We start from the raw sequence: 26,444 nt of genomic DNA, 5'->3' as shown, positions 1-26,444 counted from the left end.
AGACAGGAGGATATCACAGTTCAGACGAGACAGGAGGATATCAGAGTGCAGATGAGGCAGGAGGATATCAGAGTTCAGATGAGACAGAAGGATCCCAGAGTTCAGGCGAGACAGGAGGATATCAGAGTTCAGATGAGACAGGAGGATCCCAGAGATCAGACGAGACAGGAGGATATCAGAGATTAGACGAGACAGGAGGATATCAGAGTGCAGATGAGGCAGGAGGATCGCAGAGTTCAGGAGAGGCAGGAGGATATCAGAGTTCAGACGAAACAGGAGGATATCAGAGTTCAGACGAGACAGGAGGATATCAGAGTTCAGGCGAGACAGGAGGATATCAGAGTTCAGACGAGACAGGAGGATCCCAGTGTTCAGACGAGACAGGATGATACCAGAGTACAGACCAAAACAGGAGGATGTCAGAGTACAGACGAGACAGGAGGATCCCAGAGTTCAGACGAGACACGAGGATCCCAGAGTTCAGATGAGACAGGAGGATCCCAGAGTTCAGACGAGACAGGAGGATATCAGAGTCAGATGAGACAGGAGGATATCAGAGTGCAGACGAGAACGGCGGATATCACACTGCAGACGAGACAGGAGGATCCCAGAGTTCAGATGAGACAGGAGGATATCAGAGTGCAGATGAGGCACGAGGATATCAGAATTCAGACGAGACAGGAGGCTATCAGAGTTCAGATGAAACCGGAGGATATCAGAGTTCAGGCGAGACAGGAGGATATCAGAGTGCAGACGAGACAGGAGGATATCAGAGTTCAGACAAGACAGGAGGATATCAGAGTTCAGACGATCAGGCGGATATCAGAGTTCAGATGAGACCGGAGGATATCAGAGTTCAGGCGAGACAGGAGGATATCAGAGTGCAGACGAGACAGGAGGATATCAGAGTGCAGACAAGACAGGAGGATATCAGAGTTCAGACGTTCAGGCGGATATCAGAGTACAGATGAGACAGGAGGATCCCAGAGTGCAGACGAGGCAGCAGGATATCAGAGTGCAGATGAGACAGCAGTATATCAAAGTTCAGACGAGGCAGGAGGATCCCAGAGTACAGGTGAGACAGGAGGATAACAGAGTTCAGATGAGACAGGAGGATCCCAGACATCAGACGAGACAGGAGGATATGAGAGTTTAGACGAGACAGGAGGATATTAGAGTTCAGACGAGAGAGGAGAATATCAGAGCGCAGATGAGGCAGGAGGATATCAGAGTGCAGACGAGACAGGAGGATCCCAGAGCTCAGGCGAGACAGGAGGATATCAGAGTGCAGACGAGAAAGGAGGATCCCAGACTTCAGGCGAGACAGGAGGATATCAGAGTTCAGACGCGGCAGGAAGATATCAGAGTGCAGACGAGGCAGGAGGATATCTGAGTGCAGACGAGGCAGCAGGATATCAGAGTGCAGATGAGACAGCAGTATATCACAGTTCTGACGAGGCAGGAGGATATCAGAGTGCAGACGAGACAGGAGGATATCAGAGTTCAGACAAGGCAGGAGGATATCAGTGTGCAGACGAGACAGGAGGATATCAGAGTGCAAATGAGACAGGAGAATATCAGAGTTCAGACGAGGCAGGAGGATATCAGAGTGCAGATGAGACAGGAGGATATCAGAGTGCAGACGAGACAGGGTGATATCAGAGTTCAGATGAGACAGGAGGATCCCAGAGTTCAGGCGAGACAGGAGGATAACAGAGTTCAGATGAGACAGGAGGATCCCAGACATCAGACGAGACAGGAGGATATGAGAGTTTAGACGAGACAGGAGGATATTAGAGTTCAGACGAGAGAGGAGGATATCAGAGCGCAGATGATGCAGAAGGATATCAGAGTGCAGACGAGACAGGAGGATCGCAGAGTTCAGGAGAGGCAGGAGGATATCAGAGTTCAGACGAGACAGGAGGATCCCAGAGTTCAGACGAGACAGGAGGATATCAGAGTTCAGACGAGACAGGAGGATCCCAGAGTGCAGACGAGGAAGGAGGATAACAGAGTGCAGACGAGACAGGAGGATGTCAGAGTTCAGATCAGACAGGCGGATATCAGAGTTCAGATGAGACAGGAGGATCCCAGAGTGCAGACGAGACAGGAGGATATCAGAGTTCAGACGAGGCAGGAGGATATCAGAGTGCAGACGAGACAGGAGGATATCAGAGTGCAGACGAGGCAGCAGGATATCAGAGTGCAGACGAGACAGCAGGATATCAGCGTTCAGACGAGGCAGGAGGATATCAGAGGGCAGACGAGACAGGAGGATATCAAAGTTCAGACAAGGCAGGAGTATATCAGAGTGCAGACGAGACAGGAGGATATCAGAGTGCAGACGAGACAGGAGGATATCAGAGTTCATACCAGAGAGGAGGATGTCAGAGTGCAGACGACACAGGAGGATATCAGAGTTCATACCAGAGAGGAGGATGTCAGAGTGCAGACGAGACAGGAGGATCCCAGAGTTCAGACGAGACAGGAGGATCCCAGAGTGCAGATGAGGCAGGAGGATATCAGAGTTCAGACGAGACAGAAGGATCCCAGAGTTCAGGCGAGACAGGAGGATATCAGAGTTCAGATGAGACAGGAGGATCCCAGAGATCAGACGAGACAGGAGGATATCAGAGATTAGACGAGACAGGAGGATATCAGAGTGCAGATGAGGCAGGAGGATCGCAGAGTTCAGGAGAGGCAGGAGGATATCAGAGTTCAGACGAAACAGGAGGATATCAGAGTTCAGACGAGACAGGAGGATATCAGAGTTCAGGCGAGACAGGAGGATATCAGAGTTCAGACGAGACAGGAGGATCCCAGTGTTCAGACGAGACAGGATGATACCAGAGTACAGACCAAAACAGGAGGATGTCAGAGTACAGACGAGACAGGAGGATCCCAGAGTTCAGACGAGACACGAGGATCCCAGAGTTCAGATGAGACAGGAGGATCCCAGAGTTCAGACGAGACAGGAGGATATCAGAGTCAGATGAGACAGGAGGATATCAGAGTGCAGATGAGAACGGCGGATATCACACTGCAGACGAGACAGGAGGATATCAGAGTTCAGACGAGACAGCAGGATATCAGACTTCAGGCGAGACAGAAGGATATCAGAGAGCAGACGAGACAGGAGTATCCCAGAGTTCAGGCGAGACAGGAGGATATCAGACTGCAGACGAGACAGGAGGATCCCAGAGTTCAGATGAGACAGGAGGATATCAGAGTGCAGATGAGGCACGAGGATATCAGAATTCAGACGAGACAGGAGGATATCAGAGTTCAGATGAAACCGGAGGATATCAGAGTTCAGGCGAGACAGGAGGATATCAGAGTGCAGACGAGACAGGAGGATATCAGAGTGCAGACAAGACAGGAGGATATCAGAGTTCAGACGATCAGGCGGATATCAGAGTTCAGATGAGACCGGAGGATATCAGAGTTCAGGCGAGACAGGAGGATATCAGAGTGCAGATGAGACAGGAGGATATCAGAGTGCAGACAAGACAGGAGGATATCAGAGTTCAGACGTTCAGGCGGATATCAGAGTACAGATGAGACAGGAGGATCCCAGAGTGCAGACGAGGCAGCAGGATATCAGAGTGCAGATGAGACAGCAGTATATCAAGGTTCAGACGAGGCAGGAGGATCCCAGAGTACAGGCGCGACAGGAGGATAACAGAGTTCAGATGAGACAGGAGGATCCCAGACATCAGACGAGACAGGAGGATATGAGAGTTTAGACGAGACAGGAGGATATTAGAGTTCAGACGAGAGAGGAGAATATCAGAGCGCAGATGAGGCAGGAGGATATCAGAGTGCAGACGAGACAGGAGGATCCCAGAGCTCAGGCGAGACAGGAGGATATCAGAGTGCAGACGAGAAAGGAGGATCCCAGACTTCAGGCGAGACAGGAGGATATGAGAGTTTAGACGAGACAGGAGGATATTAGAGTTCAGACGAGAGAGGAGAATATCAGAGCGCAGATGAGGCAGGAGGATATCAGAGTGCAGACGAGACAGGAGGATATCACAGTTCAGACGCGGCAGGAAGATATCAGAGTGCAGATGAGACAGGAGGATCCCAGAGTTCAGGCGAGACAGGAGGATAACAGAGTTCAGATGAGACAGGATGATCCCAGTGTTCAGGCGAGACAGAAGGGTATCAGAGTGCAGACAAGACAGGAGGATCCCAGAGTTCAGGCGAGACAGGAGGATATCAGAGTTCAGACGAGACAGGAGGATCCCAGAGTTCAGGCGAGACAGGAGGATATCAGAGTTCAGATGAGACAGGAGGATATCAGAGTTCAGACAAGGCAGGAGGATATCAGTGTGCAGACGAGACAGGAGGATATCAGAGTGCAAATGAGACAGGAGAATATCAGAGTTCAGACGAGGCAGGAGGATATCAGAGTGCAGATGAGACAGGAGGATATCAGAGTGCAGACGAGACAGGGTGATATCAGAGTTCAGATGAGACAGGAGGATCCCAGAGTTCAGGCGAGACAGGAGGATAACAGAGTTCAGATGAGACAGGAGGATCCCAGACATCAGACGAGACAGGAGGATATGAGAGTTTAGACGAGACAGGAGGATATTAGAGTTCAGACGAGAGAGGAGGATATCAGAGCGCAGATGAGGCAGGAGGATATCAGAGTGCAGACGAGACAGGAGGATCGCAGAGTTCAGGAGAGGCAGGAGGATATCAGAGTTCAGACGAGACAGGAGGATCCCAGAGTTCAGACGAGGCAGGAGGATATCAGAGTGCAGACGAGACAGGAGGATATCAGAGATCAGACGAGACAGGAGGATATCAGAGATTAGACGAGACAGGAGGATATCAGAGTGCAGATGAGGCAGGAGGATCGCAGAGTTCAGGAGAGGCAGGAGGATATCAGAGTTCAGACGAAACAGGAGGATATCAGAGTTCAGACGAGACAGGAGGATATCAGAGTTCAGGCGAGACAGGAGGATATCAGAGTTCAGACGAGACAGGAGGATCCCAGTGTTCAGACGAGACAGGATGATACCAGAGTACAGACCAAAACAGGAGGATGTCAGAGTACAGACGAGACAGGAGGATCCCAGAGTTCAGACGAGACACGAGGATCCCAGAGTTCAGATGAGACAGGAGGATCCCAGAGTTCAGACGAGACAGGAGGATATCAGAGTCAGATGAGACAGGAGGATATCAGAGTGCAGATGAGAACGGCGGATATCACACTGCAGACGAGACAGGAGGATATCAGAGTTCAGACGAGACAGCAGGATATCAGACTTCAGGCGAGACAGAAGGATATCAGAGAGCAGACGAGACAGGAGTATCCCAGAGTTCAGGCGAGACAGGAGGATATCAGACTGCAGACGAGACAGGAGGATCCCAGAGTTCAGATGAGACAGGAGGATATCAGAGTGCAGATGAGGCACGAGGATATCAGAATTCAGACGAGACAGGAGGATATCAGAGTTCAGATGAAACCGGAGGATATCAGAGTTCAGGCGAGACAGGAGGATATCAGAGTGCAGACGAGACAGGAGGATATCAGAGTGCAGACAAGACAGGAGGATATCAGAGTTCAGACGATCAGGCGGATATCAGAGTTCAGATGAGACCGGAGGATATCAGAGTTCAGGCGAGACAGGAGGATATCAGAGTGCAGATGAGACAGGAGGATATCAGAGTGCAGACAAGACAGGAGGATATCAGAGTTCAGACGTTCAGGCGGATATCAGAGTACAGATGAGACAGGAGGATCCCAGAGTGCAGACGAGGCAGCAGGATATCAGAGTGCAGATGAGACAGCAGTATATCAAGGTTCAGACGAGGCAGGAGGATCCCAGAGTACAGGCGCGACAGGAGGATAACAGAGTTCAGATGAGACAGGAGGATCCCAGACATCAGACGAGACAGGAGGATATGAGAGTTTAGACGAGACAGGAGGATATTAGAGTTCAGACGAGAGAGGAGAATATCAGAGCGCAGATGAGGCAGGAGGATATCAGAGTGCAGACGAGACAGGAGGATCCCAGAGCTCAGGCGAGACAGGAGGATATCAGAGTGCAGACGAGAAAGGAGGATCCCAGACTTCAGGCGAGACAGGAGGATATGAGAGTTTAGACGAGACAGGAGGATATTAGAGTTCAGACGAGAGAGGAGAATATCAGAGCGCAGATGAGGCAGGAGGATATCAGAGTGCAGACGAGACAGGAGGATATCACAGTTCAGACGCGGCAGGAAGATATCAGAGTGCAGATGAGACAGGAGGATCCCAGAGTTCAGGCGAGACAGGAGGATAACAGAGTTCAGATGAGACAGGATGATCCCAGTGTTCAGGCGAGACAGAAGGGTATCAGAGTGCAGACAAGACAGGAGGATCCCAGAGTTCAGGCGAGACAGGAGGATATCAGAGTTCAGACGAGACAGGAGGATCCCAGAGTTCAGGCGAGACAGGAGGATATCAGAGTTCAGATGAGACAGGAGGATATCAGAGTTCAGACAAGGCAGGAGGATATCAGTGTGCAGACGAGACAGGAGGATATCAGAGTGCAAATGAGACAGGAGAATATCAGAGTTCAGACGAGGCAGGAGGATATCAGAGTGCAGATGAGACAGGAGGATATCAGAGTGCAGACGAGACAGGGTGATATCAGAGTTCAGATGAGACAGGAGGATCCCAGAGTTCAGGCGAGACAGGAGGATAACAGAGTTCAGATGAGACAGGAGGATCCCAGACATCAGACGAGACAGGAGGATATGAGAGTTTAGACGAGACAGGAGGATATTAGAGTTCAGACGAGAGAGGAGGATATCAGAGCGCAGATGAGGCAGGAGGATATCAGAGTGCAGACGAGACAGGAGGATCGCAGAGTTCAGGAGAGGCAGGAGGATATCAGAGTTCAGACGAGACAGGAGGATCCCAGAGTTCAGACAAGGCAGGAGGATATCAGAGTGCAGACGAGACAGGAGGATATCAGAGTGCAGACGAGGCAGCAGGATATCAGAGTGCAGACGAGACAGCAGGATATCAGCGTTCAGACGAGGCAGGAGGATATCAGAGGGCAGACGAGACAGGAGGATATCAAAGTTCAGACAAGGCAGGAGTATATCAGAGTGCAGACGAGACAGGAGGATATCAGAGTGCAGACGAGACAGGAGGATATCAGAGTCCAGACGAGGCAGGAGGAGTTCAGAGTGCAGACGAGCCAGGAGGATATCAGAGTGCAGACGAGACAGAAGGATATCAGAGTGCAGACGAGACAGGATGATCCCAGTGTTCAGGCGAGACAGAAGGGTATCAGAGTGCAGACAAGACAGGAGGATCCCAGAGTTCAGGCGAGACAGGAGGATATCAGAGTTCAGACGAGACAGGAGGATCCCAGAGTTCAGGCGAGACAGGAGGATATCAGAGTTCAGATGAGACAGGAGGATCCCAGAGTTCAGACGAGACAGAAGGATATCAGAGATTAGACGAGACAGGAGGATATTAGAGTTCAGACGAGACAGGAGGATATCAGAGTGCAGATGAGGCAGGAACATATCAGAGTGCAGGCGAGACAGGAGGATATCAGAGTTCAGGCGAGACAGGAGTATATCAGAGTTCAGATGAGAGAGGAGGATATCAGAGTTCAGACGAGACAGGAGGATATCAGAGTTCAGGCGAGACAGGAGGATATCAGAGTTCAGACGAGACAGGAGGATATCAGAGTGCAGACGAGACAGGAGAATATCAGAGTTCAGACGAGGCAGGAGGATATCAGAGTGCAGATGAGACACGAGGATATCAGAGTGCAGACGAGACAGGAGGATCGCAGAGTTCAGGAGAGGCAGGAGGATATCAGAGATCAGACGAGACAGGAGGATATCAGAGTTCGCACGAGACAGGAGGATCCCAGAGTTCAGATGAGACAGGAGGATATCAGAGTTCAGATGAGACAGGAGGATATCATAGTTCGGACGAGACAGGAGGATATCAGAATGCAGACGAGACAGGAGGATATCAGAGTGCAGACGAGGCAGCAGGATATCAGAGTGCAGATGAGACAGCAGTATATCAGAGTTCAGTCGAGGCAGGAGGATATCAGAGTGCAGACGAGACAGGAGGATCCCAGAGTTCAGATGAGACAGGAGGATATCAGAGTTCAGACGAGACAGGAGGATATCAGAGTTCAGGCGATACAGGAGGATATCAGAGTTCAGACGAGACAGGAGGATCCCAGAGTTCAGACGAGACAGGAGGATATCAGAGTACAGACGAGACAGGAGGATCCCAGAGTTCACACGAGACAGGTGGATATCAAAGTTCAGACGAGACAGGAGGATATCAGAGTTCGCACGAGACAGGAGGATATCAGAGTGCAGATGAGGCAGGAGGATATCAGAGTGCAGACGAGAGAGGAGGATGCCAGAGTTCAGACGAGTCAGGAGGATATCAGAGTTCAGACGAGAGAGGAGGATCCCAGAGTTCAGACGAGACAGGAGGATAACAGAGTTCAGATGAGACAGGAGGATATCAGAGTGCAGATGAGACAGGAGGATATCAGAGTTCAGACGAGACAGGAGGATATCAGAGTTCAGGCGATACAGGAGGATATCAGAGTTCAGACGAGACAGGAGGATCCCAGAGTTCAGACGAGACAGGAGGATATCAGAGTACAGACCAGACAGGAGGATCCCAGAGTTCACACGAGACAGGAGGATATCAAAGTTCAGACGAGACAGGAGGATATCAGAGTTCGGACGAGACAGGAGGATATCAGAGTTCAGACGAGGCAGGAGGATATCAGAGTGCAGACGAGACAGGAGGATCCCAGAGTTCAGATGAGACAGGAGGATATCAGAGTTCAGACGAGACAGGAGGATATCAGAGTTCAGGCGATACAGAAGGATATCAGAGTTCAGACGAGACAGGAGGATCACAGAGTTCAGACGAGACAGGAGGATATCAGAGTGCAGACGAGACAGGAGGATCCCAGAGTTCAGATGAGACAGGAGGATATCAGAGTTCAGACGAGACAGGAGGATATCAGAGTTCAGGCGATACAGGAGGATATCAGAGTTCAGACGAGACAGGAGGATCCCAGAGTTCAGACGAGACAGGAGGATATCAGAGTACAGACCAGACAGGAGGATCCCAGAGTTCACACGAGACAGGAGGATATCAAAGTTCAGACGAGACAGGAGGATATCAGAGTTCGGACGAGACAGGAGGATATCAGAGTGCAGATGAGGCAGGAGGATATCAGAGTGCAGACGAGAGAGGAGAATGCCAGAGGTCAGACGAGTCAGGAGGATATCAGAGTTCAGACGAGAGAGGAGGATCCCAGCGTTCAGACGAGACAGGAGGATAACAGAGTTCAGATGAGACAGGAGGATATCAGAGTGCAGATGAGACAGGAGGATATCAGAGTTTAGACGAGACAGGTGGATAATAGAGTTCAGACGAGACAGGAGGATATCAGAGTGCAGATGAGGCAGGAGGATATCAGAGTGCAGACGAGACAGGAGGATATCAGAGTTCAGATGAGACAGGAGGATATCAGAGTTCAGAATAGACAGGAGGATATCAGAGATCAGACCAGACAGGAGGATATCAGAGTTCAGGCGAGACAGGAGGATCCCAGACTTCAGGCGAGACAGGAGGATATCAGATTTCAGACGAGACAGGAGGACCCCAGAGTTCAGACGAGACAGGAGGATATCAGAGTGCAGATGAGGCACGAGGATATCAGAATTCAGACGAGACAGGAGGATATCAGAGTTCAGGCGAGACAGGAGGATATCAGAGTGCAGACGAGACAGGAGGATATCAGAGTGCAGACCAGGCAGCAGGATATCAGAGTGCAGATGAGACAGCAGTATATCAGAGTTCAGACGAGGCAGGAGGATATCAGAGTGCAGACGAGACAGGAGGATCCCAGAGTTCAGATGAGACAGGAGGATATCAGAGTTCAGATGAGACAGGAGGATATCAGAGTTCAGACGAGACAGGAGGATATCAGAGTTCAGGCGAGACAGGAGGGTATCAGAGTTCAGACTAGACAGGAGAATCCCAGAGTTCAGACGAGACAGGAGGATATCAGAGTGCAGACGAGAAAGGAGGATCCCAGACTTCAGGCGAGACAGGATGATATCAGAGTTCAGACGAGACAGGAGGACCCCAGAGTTCAGACGAGACAGGAGGATATCAGAGTGCAGATGAGGCACGAGGATATCAGAATTCAGACGAGACAGGAGGATATCAGAGTTCAGATGAGACAGGAGGATAGCAGAGTTCAGGCGAGACAGAAGGATATCAGAGTGCAGACGAGACAGGAGGATATCAGAGTGCAGACGAGGCAGCAGGATATCAGAGTGCACATGAGACAGCAGTATATCAGAGTTCAGACGAGGCAGGAGGATATCAGAGTGCCGACGAGACAGGAGGATATCAGAGATCAGAAAAGGCAGGAGGAAGTCAGAGTGCAGACGAGACAGGAGGATATCAGAGTGCAGATGAGACAGGAGAATATCAGAGTTCAGATGAGGCAGGAGGATATCAGAGTGCAAATGAGGCAGGAGGATATCAGAGTGCAGGCGAGACAGGAGGATCGCAGAGTTCAGGAGAGACAGGAGGATATCAGAGTTCAGGTGAGACAGGAGGATCCCAGAGTTCAGACGACACAGAAGGATATCAGAGTGCAGACGAGAAAGAAGGATATCAGAGTTCAGATGAGACAGGAGGATATCAGAGTTTAGACGAGACACGAGGATATTAGAGTTCAGACGAGACAGGAGGATATCAGAGTGCAGATGAGGCAGGAGGATATCAGAGTGCAGACGAGACAGGAGGATATCAGAGTTCAGATGAGACAGGAGGATATCAGAGTTCAGATGAGACAGGAGGATATCAGAGATCAGACGAGACAGGAGGATATCAGAGTTCAGACGAGACAGGAGGGTATCAGAGTTCAGACGAGACAGGAGGATCCCAGAGTTCAGACAACACAGCAGGATATCAGAGTTCAGACCGGAGAGGAGGATGTCAGAGTGCAGACGAGACAGGAGGATCACAGAGTTCAGACGAGACAGGAGGATATCAGAGTGCAGATGAGGCACGAGCATATCAGAATGCAGACGAGACAGGAGGATATCAGAGTTCAGATGAGACCGGAGGATAGCAGAGTTCAGGCGAGACAGGAGGATATCAGAGTGCAGACGAGACTGGAGGATATCAGAGTGCAGACGAGGCAGCAGGATATCAGAGTGCAGATGAGACAGCAGTATATCAGAGTTCAGACGAGGCAGGAGGATATCAGAGTGCAGACGAGACAGGAGGATATCAGAGTTCAGACAAGGCAGGAGGATGTCAGAGTGCAGACGAGACAGGAGGATATCAGAGTGCAGATGAGACAGGAGAATATCAGAGTTCAGACGAGGCAGGAGGATATCAGAGTGCAGATGAGGCACGAGGATATCAGAGTGCAGACGAGACAGGAGGATCGCAGAGTTCAGGAGAGGCAGGAGGATATCAGAGATCAGACGAGACAGGAGGATATCAGAGTTCAGGCGAGACAGGAGGGTATCAGAGTTCAGACGAGACAGGAGGATCCCAGAGTTCAGAAGACACAGGAGGATATCAGAGTTCAGACCGGAGAGGAGGATGTCAGAGTGCAGACGAGACAGGAGGATCCCAGAGTTCAGACGAGACAGGTGGATCCCAGAGTTCAGACGAGACAGGAGGATATCAGAGTTCAGCCGAGACAGAAGGATATCAGAGTGCAGATGTGGCAGGAGGATATCAGAGTGCAGACGAGACAGGAGGATCCCAGAATTCAGACGAGACAGCAGGATATCAGAGTTCAGACGAGACAGGAGGATATCAGAATTCAGACAAGATAGGAGGATCCCAGAGTTCAGACGAGACAGGAGGATATCAGACTTCAGATGAGACAGCAGGATATCAGACTGCTGACGAGACAGGAGGATATCAGAGTTCAGACGAGACAGGCGGATATCAGAGTTCAGTTGAGACAGGAGGATCCCAGAGTGCAGACAAGACAGGAGGATATCAGAGTTCAGACGCGGCAGGTAGTTATCAGAGTGCAGACGAGACAGGAGTATCCCAGAGTTCAGGCGAGACAGGAGGACATCAGACTGCAGACGAGAAAGGAGGATCCCAGTCTTCAGGCGAGACAGGAGGATATCAGAGTTCAGACGAGACTGGAGGATCCCAGAGTTCAGGCGAGACAGGAGGATATCAGTGTTCAGACGAGACAGGAGGATCCCAGTCTTCAGGCGAGACAGCAGGATATCAGAGTTCAGACGAGACTGGAGGATCCCAGAGTTCAGGCGAGAAAGGAGGATATCAGAGTTCAGACGAGACAGGAGGATATCAGAGTGCAGACGAGACAGGAGTATCCCAGAGTTCAGGCGAGACAGGAGGATATCAGAGTGCAGACGAGAAAGGAGGATCCCAGACTTCAGGTGAGACAGGAGGATATCAGAGTTCAGACGAGACAGGAGGATCCCAGAGTTCAGATGAGACAGGAGGATATCAGAGTGCAGATGAGGCACGAGGATATCAGAATTCAGACGAGACAGGAGGATATCAGAGTTCAGATGAGACCGGAGGATATCAGAGTTCAGGCGAGACAGGAGGATATCAGAGTGCAGACGAGACAGGAGGATATCAGAGTGCAGACAAGACAGGAGGATATCAGAGTTCAGACGATCAGGCGGATATCAGAGTACAGATGAGACAGGAGGATCCCAGAGTGCAGACGAGGCAGCAGGATATCAGAGTGCAGATGAGACAGCAGTATATCAGAGTTCAGACGAGGCAGGAGGATCCCAGAGTTCAGGCGAGACAGGAGGATAACAGAGTTCAGATGAGACAGGAGGATCCCAGACATCAGACGAGACAGGAGGATATGAGAGTTTAGACGAGACAGGAGGATATTAGAGTTCAGACGAGAGAGGAGGATATCAGAGCGCAGATGAGGCAGGAGGATATCAGAGTGCAGACGAGAAAGGACGATCCCAGACTTCAGGCGAGACAGGAGGATATCAGAGTTCAGACGCGGCAGGAAGATATCAGAGTGCAGACGAGACAGGAGGATATCTGAGTGCAGACGAGGCAGCAGGATATCACAGTGCAGATGAGAGAGCAGTATATCAGAGTTCAGACGAGGCAGGAGGATATCAGAGTGCAGACGAGACAGGAGGATATCAGAGTTCAGACAAGGCAGGAGGATATCAGAGTGCAGACGAGACAGGAGGATATCAGAGTGCAGATGAGACAGGAGAATATCAGAGTTCAGACGAGGCAGGAGGATATCAGAGTGCAGATGAGACAGGAGGATATCAGAGTGCAGACGAGACAGGGTGATATCAGAGCTAAGATGAGAAAGGAGGATCCCAGAGTTCAGGCGAGACAGGAGGATAACGGAGTTCAGATGAGACAGGAGGATCCCAGACATCAGACGAGACAGGAGGATATGAGAGTTTAGACGAGACAGGAGGATATTAGAGTTCAGTCGAAAGAGGAGGATATCAGAGCGCAGATGAGGCAGGAGGATATCAGAGTGCAGACGAGACAGGAGGATCGCAGATTTCAGGAGAGGCAGGAGGATATCAGAGTTCAGACGAGACAGGAGGATCCCAGAGTTCAGATGAGACAGGAGGATATCAGAGTTCAGACGAGACAGGAGGATCCCAGAGTGCAGACGAGGCAGGAGGATGTCAGAGTTCAGACGAGACAGGCGGATATCAGTGTTCAGATGAGACAGGTGGATCCCAGAGTGCAGATGAGACAGGAGGATATCAGAGTTCAGACGAGGCAGGAGGATATCAGAGTGCAGACGAGACAGGAGGATATCAGAGTGCAGACGAGGCAGCAGGATATCAGAGTGCAGACGAGACAGCAGGATATCAGCGTTCAGACGAGGCAGGAGGATATCAGAGGGCAGACGAGACAGGAGGATATCAGAGTTCAGACAAGGCAGGAGTATATCAGAGTGCAGATGAGACAGGAGGATATCAGAGTGCAGACGAGACAGGAGGATATCAGAGTCCAGACGAAGCAGGAGGATATCAGAGTGCAGACGAGCCAGGAGGATATCAGAGTGCAGACGAGACAGGAGGATATCAGAGTGCAGACGAGACAGGATGATGCCAGAGTTCAGGCGAGACAGAAGTGCATCAGAGTGCAGACAAGACAGGAGGATCCCAGAGTTCAGGCGAGACAGGAGGATATCAGAGTTCAGACAAGACAGGAGGATCCCAGAGTTCAGGAGAGACAGGAGGATATCAGAGTTCAGACGAGACAGGAGGATCCCAGAGTTCAGGCGAGACAGGAGGATATCAGAGTTCAGATGAGACAGGAGGATCCCAGCGTTCAGACGAGACAGCAGGATATCGGAGTTTAGACGAGACACGAGGATATTAGAGTTCAGACGAGACAGGAGGATATCAGAGTGCAGATGGGGCAGGAACATATCAGAGTGCAGGCGAGACAGGAGGATATCAGAGTTCAGACGAGACAGGAGTATATCAGAGTTCAGATGAGAGAGGAGGATATCAGAGTTCAGACGAGACAGGAGGATATCAGAGTTCAGGCGAGACAGGAGGGAATCAGAGTTCAGACGAGACAGGAGGATCCCAGTGTTCAGACGACACAGGAGGATATCAGAGTTCATACCAGAGAGGAGGATGTCAGAGTGCAGACGAGACAGGAGGATCCCAGAGTTCAGACGAGACAGGAGGATCGCAGAGTTCAGACGAGACAGGAGGATATCAGAGATCAGACGAGACAGGAGGATATCAGAGTGCAGATGAGGCAGGAGGATATCAGAGTTCAGACGAGACAGGAGGATCCCAGAGTTCAGGCGAGACAGGAGGATATCAGAGTTCAGATGAGACAGGAGGATCCGAGAGATCAGACGAGACAGGAGGATATCAGAGATTAGACGAGACAGGAGGATATCAGAGTGCAGATGAGGCAGGAGGATATCAGAGTGCAGACGAGACAGGAGGATCGCAGAGTTCAGGAGAGGCAGGAGGATATCAGAGTTCAGACGAAACAGGAGGATATCAGAGTTCAGACGAGACAGAAGGATATCAGAGTTCAGGCGAGACAGGAGGATATCAGAGTTCAGACGAGACAGGAGGATCCCAGAGTTCAGACGAGACAGGATGATACCAGAGTACAGACCAAAACAGGAGGATGTCAGAGTACAGACGAGACAGGAGGATCCCAGAGTTCAGACGAGACACGAGGATCCCAGAGTTCAGATGAGACAGGAGGATCCCAGAGTTCAGACGAGACAGGAGGATATCAGAGTCAGATGAGACAGGAGGATATCAGAGTGCAGACGAGACAGGCGGATATCACACTGCAGACGAGACAGGAGTATATCAGAGTTCAGACGAGAGAGCAGGATATCAGACTTCAGGCGAGACAGTAGGATATCAGAGTTCAGACGAGACAGGAGGATATCAGAGTGCAGACGAGGCAGGTGGATAACAGAGTGCAGACAAGACAGGAGGATATCAGAGTTCAGACGAGACAGGTGGATATCAGAGTTCAGATGAGACAGGAGGATCCCAGAGTGCAGACGAGGCAGGAGGATAACAGAGTGCAGACGAGACAGGAGGATGTCAGAGTTCAGACGAGACAGGCGGATATCAGAGTTCAGATGAGACAGGAGGATCCCAGAGTGCAGACGAGACAGGAGGATATCAGAGTTCAGACGAGGCAGGAGGATATCAGAGTGCAGACGAGAGAGGAGGATATCAGAGTGCAGACGAGGCAGCAGGATATCAGAGTGCAGACGAGACAGCAGGATATCAGCGTTCAGACGAGGCAGGAGGATATCAGAGGGCAGACGAGACAGGAGGATATCAGAGTTCAGACAAGGCAGGAGTATATCAGAGTGCAGACGAGACAAGAGGATATCAGAGTGCAGACGAGACAGGAGGATATCAGAGTCCAGACGAAGCAGGAGGATATCAGAGTGCAGACGAGCCAGGAGGATATCAGAGTGCAGACGAGACAGGAGGATATCAGAGTGCAGACGAGACAGGATGATCCCAGAGTTCAGGCGAGACAGAAGGGTATCAGAGGTCAGACGAGACAGGAGGATCCCAGAGTTCAGGCGAGACAGGAGGATATCAGAGTTCAGATGAGACAGGAGGATCCCAGAGTTCAGACGAGACAGGAGGATATCAGAGTGCAGACTAGACAGGAGGATATCAGAGTGCAGACGAGACAGGATGATCCCAGAGTTCAGGCGAGACAGAAGGGTATCAGAGTGCAGATGAGACAGGAGGATATCAGAGTGCAGACGAGACAGGAGGATATCAGAGTGCAGACGAGGCAGCAGGATATCAGAGTGCAGACGAGACAGCAGGATATCAGAGTTCAGACGAGGCAGGAGCATATCAGAGTGTAGACGAGACAGGAGGTTATCAGAGTTCAGACAAGGCAGGAGGATATCATAGTGCAGATGAGACAGGAGGATATCAGTCTTCAGGCGAGACAGGAGGATATCAGAGCTCAGACGAGACAGGAGGATATCAGAGTGCAGACGAGACAGGAGAATCCCAGAGTTCAGGCGAGACAGGAGGATATCAGAGTGCAGATGAGAAAGGAGGATCCCAGTCTTCAGGCGAGACAGGAGGATATCAGAGTTCAGACGAGACAGGAGGATATCAGAGTGCAGACGAGACAGGAGTATCCCAGAGTTCAGGCGAGACTTGAGGATATCAGAGTGCAGACGAGACAGGAGGATCCCAGAGTTCAGACGAGGCAGGAGGATATCAGAGTGCAGATGAGACAGGAGGATATCAGAGAGCAGACGAGACAGGGTGATATCAGAGTTCAGATGAGACAGGAGGATCCCAGAGTTCAGGCGAGACAGGAGGATAACAGAGTTCAGATGAGACAGGAGGATCCCAGACATCAGACGAGACAGGAGGATATGAGAGTTTAGACGAGACAGGAGGATATTAGAGTTCAGACGAGAGAGGAGGATATCAGAGCGCAGATGAGGCAGGAGGATATCAGAGTGCAGACGAGACAGGAGGATCGCAGATTTCAGGAGAGGCAGGAGGATATCAGAGTTCAGACGAGACAGGAGGATCCCAGAGATCAGATGAGACAGGAGGATATCAGAGTTCAGACGAGACAGGAGGATCCCAGAGTGCAGACGAGGCAGGAGGATAACAGAGTGCAGACGAGACAGGAGGATGTCAGAGTTCAGACGAGACAGGCGGATATCAGAGTTCAGACGAGACAGGAGGATTCCAGAGTGCAGACGAGACAGGAGGATATCAGAGTTCAGACGAGGCAGGAGGATATCAGAGTGCAGACGAGACAGGAGGATATCAGAGTGCAGACGAGGCAGCAGGATATCAGAGTGCAGACGAGACAGCAGGATATCAGCGTTCAGACGAGGCAGGAGGATATCAGAGGGCAGACGAGACAGGAGGATATCAGAGTTCAGACAAGGCAGGAGTATATCAGAGTGCAGACGAGACAGGAGGATATCAGAGTGCAGACGAGACAGGAGGATATCAGAGTCCAGACGAAGCAGGATGATATCAGAGTGCAGACGAGCCAGGAGGATATCAGAGTGCAGACGAGACAGGAGGATATCAGAGTGCAGACGAGACAGGATGATCCCAGAGTTCAGGCGAGACAGTAGGGTATCAGAGTGCAGACAAGACAGGAGGATCCCAGAGTTCAGACGAGACAGGAGGATATCAGAGTTTAGACGAGACACGAGGATATTAGAGTTCAGACGAGACAGGAGGATATCAGAGTGCAGATGAGGCAGGAACATATCAGAGTGCAGGCGAGACAGGAGGATATCAGAGTTCAGACGAGACAGGAGTATATCAGAGTTCAGATGAGAGAGGAGGATATCAGAGTTCAGACGAGACAGGAGGATATCAGAGTTCAGGCGAGACAGGAGGGAATCAGAGTTCAGACGAGACAGGAGGATCCCAGAGTTCAGACGACACTGGAGGATATCAGAGTTCATACCAGAGAGGAGGATGTCAGAGTGCAGACGAGACAGGAGGATCCCAGAGTTCAGACGAGACAGGAGGATCCCAGAGTTCAGACGAGACAGGAGGATATCAGAGTTCATACGAGACAGGAGGATATCAGAGTGCAGATGAGGCAGGAGGATATCAGAGTTCAGACGAGACAGGAGGATCCCAGAGTTCAGGCGAGACAGGAGGATATCAGAGTTCAGATGAGACAGGAGGATCCCAGAGATCAGACGAGACAGGAGGATATCAGAGATTAGACGAGACAGGAGGATATCAGAGTGCAGATGAGGCAGGAGGATATCAGAGTGCAGACGAGACAGAAGGATCGCAGAGTTCAGGAGAGGCAGGAGGATATCAGAGTTCAGACGAAACAGGAGGATATCAGAGTTCAGACGAGACAGGAGGATATCAGAGTTCAGGCGAGACAGGAGGATATCAGAGTTCAGACGAGACAGGAGGATCCCAGAGTTCAGACGAGACAGGATGATACCAGAGTACAGACCAAAAGAGGAGGATGTCAGAGTACAGACGAGACAGGAGGATCCCAGAGTTCAGACGAGACACGAGGATCCCAGAGTTCAGATGAGACAGGAGGATCCCAGAGTTCAGACGAGACAGGAGGATATCAGAATCAGACGAGACAGGAGGATATCAGAGTGCAGACGAGACAGGCGGATATCACACTGCAGACGAGACAGGAGGATATCAGAGTTCAGACGAGACAGCAGGATATCAGACTTCAGGCGAGACAGAAGGATATCAGAGTTCAGACGAGACAGGAGGATATCAGAGTGCAGACGAGGCAGGAGGATAACAGAGTGCAGACAAGACAGGAGGATATCAGAGTTCAGACGAGACAGGTGGATATCAGAGTTCAGATGAGACAGGAGTATCCCAGAGTGCAGACAAGACAGGAGATATCAGAGCTCAGACGAGGCAGGAGGATATCAGAGTGCAGACGAGACAGGAGGATATCAGAGTGCAGACGAGACAGGAGGATATCAGAGTGCAGACGAGACAGGAGGATATCAGACTTCAGGCGAGACAGGAGGATATCAGAGTTCAGACGAGACAGGAGGATCCCAGAGTTCAGGCGAGACAGGAGGATATCAGTGTTCAGACGAGACAGGAGGATATCAGAGTGCAGACGAGACAGGAGAATCCCAGAGTTCAGGCGAGACAGGAGGATATCAGAGTGCAGACAAGACAGGAGGATATCAGAGTTCAGACGATCAGGCGGATATCAGAGTTCAGATGAGACCGGAGGATATCAGAGTTCAGGCGAGACAGGAGGATATCAGAGTGCAGACGATACAGGAGGATATCAGAGTGCAGACAAGACAGGAGGATATCAGAGTTCAGACGATCAGGCGGATATCAGAGTGCAGATGAGACAGGAGGATCCCAGAGTGCAGACGAGGCAGCAGGATATCAGAGTGCAGATGAGACAGGAGGATAGCAGAGTTCAGACGAGGCAGGAGGATCCCAGAGTTCAGGCGAGACAGGAGGATAACAGAGTTCAGATGAGACAGAAGGATCCCTGACATCAGACGAGACAGGAGGATATGAGAGTTTAGACGAGACAGGAGGATATTAGAGTTCAGACGAGAGAGGAGGATATCAGAGCGCAGATGAGGCAGGAGGATATCAGAGTGCAGACGAGACAGGAGGATCCCAGAGCTCAGGCGAGACAGGAGGATATAAAAGTGCAGACGAGAAAGGAGGATCCCAGACTTCAGGCGAGACAGGAGGATATCAGAGTTCAGACGCGGCAGGAAGATATCAGAGTGCAGACGAGGCAGGAGGATATCTGAGTACAGACGAGGCAGCAGGATATCAGAGTGCAGATGAGACAGCAGTATATCAGAGTTCAGACGAGACAGGAGGATATCAGAGTGCAGACGAGACAGGAGGATATCAGAGTTCAGACAAGGCAGGAGGATATCAGAGTGCAAACGAGACAGGAGGATATCAGAGTGCAGATGAGACAGGAGAATATCAGAGTTCAGACGAGGCAGGAGGATATCAGAGTGCAGATGAGACAGGAGGATATCAGAGTGCAGACGAGACAGGGTGATATCAGAGTTCAGATGAGACAGGAGGATCCCAGAGTTCAGGCGAGACAGGAGGATAACAGAGTTCAGATGAGACAGGAGGATCCCAGACATCAGACGAGACAGGAGGATATGAGAGTTTAGATGAGACAGGAGGATCCCAGAGTTCAGGCGAGACAGGAGGATATCAGAGTTCAGATGAGACAGGAGGATATCAGAGTGCAGACGAGACAGGAGAATCCCAGAGTTCAGGCGAGACAGGAGGATATCAGAGTGCAGACAAGACAGGAGGATATCAGAGTTCAGACGATCAGGCGGATATCAGAGTTCAGATGAGACCGGAGGATATCAGAGTTCAGGCGAGACAGGAGGATATCAGAGTGCAGACGAGACAGGAGGATATCAGAGTGCAGACAAGACAGGAGGATATCAGAGTTCAGACGATCAGGCGGATATCAGAGTGCAGATGAGACAGGAGGATCCCAGAGTGCAGACGAGGCAGCAGGATATCAGAGTGCAGATGAGACAGGAGGATATCAGAGTTCAGACGAGGCAGGAGGATCACAGAGTTCAGGCGAGACAGGAGGATAACAGAGTTCAGATGAGACAGAAGGATCCCTGACATCAGACGAGACAGGAGGATATGAGAGTTTAGACGAGACAGGAGGATATTAGAGTTCAGACGAGAGAGGAGGATATCAGAGCGCAGATGAGGCAGGAGGTTATCAGAGTGCAGACGAGACAGGAGGATCCCAGAGCTCAGGTGAGACAGGAGGATATCAGAGTGCAGACGAGAAAGGAGGATCCCAGACTTCAGGCGAGACAGGAGGATATCAGAGTTCAGACGCGGCAGGAAGATATCAGAGTGCAGACGAGGCAGGAGGATATCTGAGTACAGACGAGGCAGCAGGATATCAGAGTGCAGATGAGACAGCAGTATATCAGAGTTCAGACGAGGCAGGAGGATATCAGAGTGCAGACGAGACAGGAGGATATCAGAGTTCAGACAAGGCAGGAGGATATCAGAGTGCAGACGAGACAGGAGGATATCAGAGTGCAGATGAGACAGGAGAATATCAGAGTTCAGACGAGGCAGGAGGATATCAGAGTGCAGATGAGACAGGAGGATATCAGAGTGCAGACGAGACAGGGTGATATCAGAGTTCAGATGAGACAGGAGGATCCCAGAGTTCAGGCGAGACAGGAGGATAACAGAGTTCAGATGAGACAGGAGGATCCCAGACATCAGACGAGACAGGAGGATATGAGAGTTTAGATGAGACAGGAGGATCCCAGAGTTCAGGCGAGACAGGAGGATATCAGAGTTCAGATGAGACAGGAGGATATCAGAGTTCAGACGAGACAGGAGGATCCCTGAGTGCAGACGAGGCAGGAGGATAACAGAGTGCAGACGAGACAGGAGGATGTCAGAGTTCAGACGAGACAGGCGGATATCAGAGTTCAGATGAGACAGGAGGATCCCAGAGTGCAGACGAGACAGGAGGATATCAGAGTTCAGACGAGGCAGATGGATATCAGAGTGCAGACGAGACAGGAGGATATCAGAGTGCAGACGAGGCAGCAGGATATCAGAGTGCAGACGAGACAGCAGGATATCAGCGTTCAGACGAGGCAGGAGGATATCAGAGGGCAGACGAGTCAGGAGGATATCAGAGTTCAGACAAGGCAGGAGTATATCAGAGTGCAGACGAGACAGGAGGATATCAGAGTGCAGACGAGACAGGAGGATATCAGAGTCCAGACGAGGCAGGAGGATATCAGAGTGCAGACGAGCCAGGAGGATATCAGAGTCCAGACGAGACAGGAGGATATCAGAGTGCAGACGAGACAGGATGATCCCAGAGTTCAGGCGAGACAGAAGGGTATCAGAGTGCAGACAAGACAGGAGGATCCCAGAGTTCAGGCGAGACAGGAGGATATCAGAGTTCAGACGAGACAGGAGGATCCCAGAGTTCAGGCGAGACAGGAGGATATCAGAGTTCAGATGAGACAGGAGGATCCCAGAGTTCAGACGAGACAGAAGGATATCAGAGTTTAGACGAGACAGGAGGATATTAGAGTTCAGACGAGACAGGAGGATATCAGAGTGCAGATGAGGCAGGAACATATCAGAGTGCAGGCGAGACAGGAGGATATCAGAGTTCAGACGAGACAGGAGTATATCAGAGTTCAGATGAGAGAGGAGGATATCAGAGTTCAGACGAGACAGGAGTATATCAGAGTTCAGACGAGAGAGGAGGATCCCAGAGTTCAGACGACACAGGAGGATATCAGTGTTCATACCAGAGAGGAGGATGTCAGAGTGCAGACGAGACAGGAGGATCCCAGAGTTCAGACGAGACAGGAGGATCCCAGAGTTCAGACGAGACAGGAGGATATCAGAGATCAGACGAGACAGGAGGATATCAGAGTGCAGACAAGACAGGAGGATATCAGAGTTCAGACGATCAGGCGGATATCAGAGTGCAGATGAGACAGGAGGATCCCAGAGTGCAGACGAGGCAGCAGGATATCAGAGTGCAGATGAGACAGGAGGATATCAGAGTTCAGACGAGGCAGGAGGATCCCAGAGTTCAGGCGAGACAGGAGGATAACAGAGTTCAGATGAGACAGAAGGATCCCTGACATCAGACAAGACAGGAGGATATGAGAGTTTAGACGAGACAGGAGGATATTAGAGTTCAGACGAGAGAGGAGGATATCAGAGCGCAGTTGAGGCAGGAGGATATCAGAGTGCAGACGAGACAGGAGGATCCCAGAGCTCAGGTGAGACAGGAGGATATCAGAGTGCAGACGAGAAAGGAGGATCCCAGACTTCAGGCGAGACAGGAGGATATCAGAGTTCAGACGCGGCAGGAAGATATCAGAGTGCAGACGAGGCAGGAGGATATCTGAGTACAGACGAGGCAGCAGGATATCAGAGTGCAGATGAGACAGCAGTATATCAGAGTTCAGACGAGGCAGGAGGATATCAGAGTGCAGACGAGACAGGAGGATATCAGAGTTCAGACAAGGCAGGAGGATATCAGAGTGCAGACGAGACAGGAGGATATCAGAGTGCAGATGAGACAGGAGGATCCCAGAGTTCAGGCGAGACAGGAGGATAACAGAGTTCAGATGAGACAGGAGGATCCCAGACATCAGACGAGACAGGAGGATATGAGAGTTTAGATGAGACAGGAGGATCCCAGAGTTCAGGCGAGACAGGAGGATATCAGAGTTCAGATGAGACAGGAGGATATCAGAGTTCAGACGAGACAGGAGGATCCCTGAGTGCAGACGAGGCAGGAGGATAACAGAGTGCAGACGAGACAGGAGGATGTCAGAGTTCAGACGAGACAGGCGGATATCAGAGTTCAGATGAGACAGGAGGATCCCAGAGTGCAGACGAGACAGGAGGATATCAGAGTTCAGACGAGGCAGATGGATATCAGAGTGCAGACGAGACAGGAGGATATCAGAGTGCAGACGAGGCAGCAGGATATCAGAGTGCAGACGAGACAGCAGGATATCAGCGTTCAGACGAGGCAGGAGGATATCAGAGGGCAGACGAGTCAGGAGGATATCAGAGTTCAGACAAGGCAGGAGTATATCAGAGTGCAGACGAGACAGGAGGATATCAGAGTGCAGACGAGACAGGAGGATATCAGAGTCCAGACGAGGCAGGAGGATATCAGAGTGCAGACGAGCCAGGAGGATATCAGAGTCCAGACGAGACAGGAGGATATCAGAGTGCAGACGAGACAGGATGATCCCAGAGTTCAGGCGAGACCGAAGGGTATCAGAGTGCAGACAAGACAGGAGGATCCCAGAGTTCAGGCGAGACAGGAGGATATCAGAGTTCAGACGAGACAGGAGGATCCCAGAGTTCAGGCGAGACAGGAGGATATCAGAGTTCAGATGAGACAGGAGGATCCCAGAGTTCAGACGAGACAGAAGGATATCAGAGTTTAGACGAGACAGGAGGATATTAGAGTTCAGACGAGACAGGAGGATATCAGAGTGCAGATGAGGCAGGAACATATCAGAGTGCAGGCGAGACAGGAGGATATCAGAGTTCAGACGAGACAGGAGTATATCAGAGTTCAGATGAGAGAGGAGGATATCAGAGTTCAGACGAGACAGGAGGATATCAGAGTTCAGGCGAGACAGGAGGGAATCAGAGTTCAGACGAGAGAGGAGGATCCCAGAGTTCAGACGACACAGGAGGATATCAGTGTTCATACCAGAGAGGAGGATGTCAGAGTGCAGACGAGACAGGAGGATCCCAGAGTTCAGACGAGACAGGAGGATCCCAGAGTTCAGACGAGACAGGAGGATATCAGAGATCAGACGAGACAGGAGGATATCAGAGTGCAGATGAGGCAGGAGGATATTAGAGTTCAGACGAGACAGGAGGATCCCAGATTTCAGGCGAGACAGGAGGATATCAGAGTTCAGATGAGACAGGAGGATCCCAGAGATCAGACGAGACAGGAGGATATCAGAGATTAGACGAGACAGGAGGATATCAGAGTGCAGATGAGGCAGGAGGATATCAGAGTGCAGACGAGACAGGAGGATCGCAGAGTTCAGGAGAGGCAGGAGGATATCAGAGTTCAGACGAAACAGGAGGATATCAGAGTTCAGACGAGACAGGAGGATATCAGAGTTCAGGCGAGACAGGAGGATATCAGAGTTCCGACGAGACAGGAGGATCCCAGAGTTCAGACGAGACAGGATGATACCAGAGTACAGACCAAAACAGGAGGATGTCAGAGTACAGACGAGACAGGAGGATCCCAGAGTTCAGACGAGACACGAGGATATCAGAGTTCAGACGAGGCAGATGGATATCAGAGTGCAGACGAGACAGGAGGATCCCTGAGTGCAGACGAGGCAGGAGGATAACAGAGTGCAGACGAGACAGGAGGATGTCAGAGTTCAGACGAGACAGGCGGATATCAGAGTTCAGATGAGACAGGAGGATCCCAGAGTGCAGACGAGACAGGAGGATATCAGAGTTCAGACGAGGCAGATGGATATCAGAGTGCAGACGAGACAGGAGGATATCAGAGTGCAGACGAGGCAGCAGGATATCAGAGTGCAGACGAGACAGCAGGATATCAGCGTTCAGACGAGGCAGGAGGATATCAGAGGGCAGACGAGTCAGGAGGATATCAGAGTTCAGACAAGGCAGGAGTATATCAGAGTGCAGACGAGACAGGAGGATATCAGAGTGCAGACGAGACAGGAGGATATCAGAGTCCAGACGAGGCAGGAGGATATCAGAGTGCAGACGAGCCAGGAGGATATCAGAGTCCAGACGAGACAGGAGGATATCAGAGTGCAGACGAGACAGGATGATCCCAGAGTTCAGGCGAGACAGAAGGGTATCAGAGTGCAGACAAGACAGGAGGATCCCAGAGTTCAGGCGAGACAGGAGGATATCAGAGTTCAGACGAGACAGGAGGATCCCAGAGTTCAGGCGAGACAGGAGGATATCAGAGTTCAGATGAGACAGGAGGATCCCAGAGTTCAGACGAGACAGAAGGATATCAGAGTTTAGACGAGACAGGAGGATATTAGAGTTCAGACGAGACAGGAGGATATCAGAGTGCAGATGAGGCAGGAACATATCAGAGTGCAGGCGAGACAGGAGGATATCAGAGTTCAGACGAGACAGGAGTATATCAGAGTTCAGATGAGAGAGGAGGATATCAGAGTTCAGACGAGACAGGAGTATATCAGAGTTCAGACGAGAGAGGAGGATCCCAGAGTTCAGACGACACAGGAGGATATCAGTGTTCATACCAGAGAGGAGGATGTCAGAGTGCAGACGAGACAGGAGGATCCCAGAGTTCAGACGAGACAGGAGGATCCCAGAGTTCAGACGAGACAGGAGGATATCAGAGATCAGACGAGACAGGAGGATATCAGAGTGCAGACAAGACAGGAGGATATCAGAGTTCAGACGATCAGGCGGATATCAGAGTGCAGATGAGACAGGAGGATCCCAGAGTGCAGACGAGGCAGCAGGATATCAGAGTGCAGATGAGACAGGAGGATATCAGAGTTCAGACGAGGCAGGAGGATCCCAGAGTTCAGGCGAGACAGGAGGATAACAGAGTTCAGATGAGACAGAAGGATCCCTGACATCAGACAAGACAGGAGGATATGAGAGTTTAGACGAGACAGGAGGATATTAGAGTTCAGACGAGAGAGGAGGATATCAGAGCGCAGATGAGGCAGGAGGATATCAGAGTGCAGACGAGACAGGAGGATCCCAGAGCTCAGACGAGGCAGGAGGATATCAGAGTGCAGACGAGACAGGAGGATATCAGAGTTCAG

The sequence above is a fragment of the Hypanus sabinus genome, chromosome 12, assembly GCF_030144855.1.
Source record: "Hypanus sabinus isolate sHypSab1 chromosome 12, sHypSab1.hap1, whole genome shotgun sequence".
In the NCBI taxonomy this organism is placed as follows: Eukaryota; Metazoa; Chordata; class Chondrichthyes; order Myliobatiformes; family Dasyatidae; genus Hypanus; species Hypanus sabinus.
The sequence above is the reverse complement of the archived record's forward strand: the minus strand, read 5'-3'. Positions refer to the sequence as shown.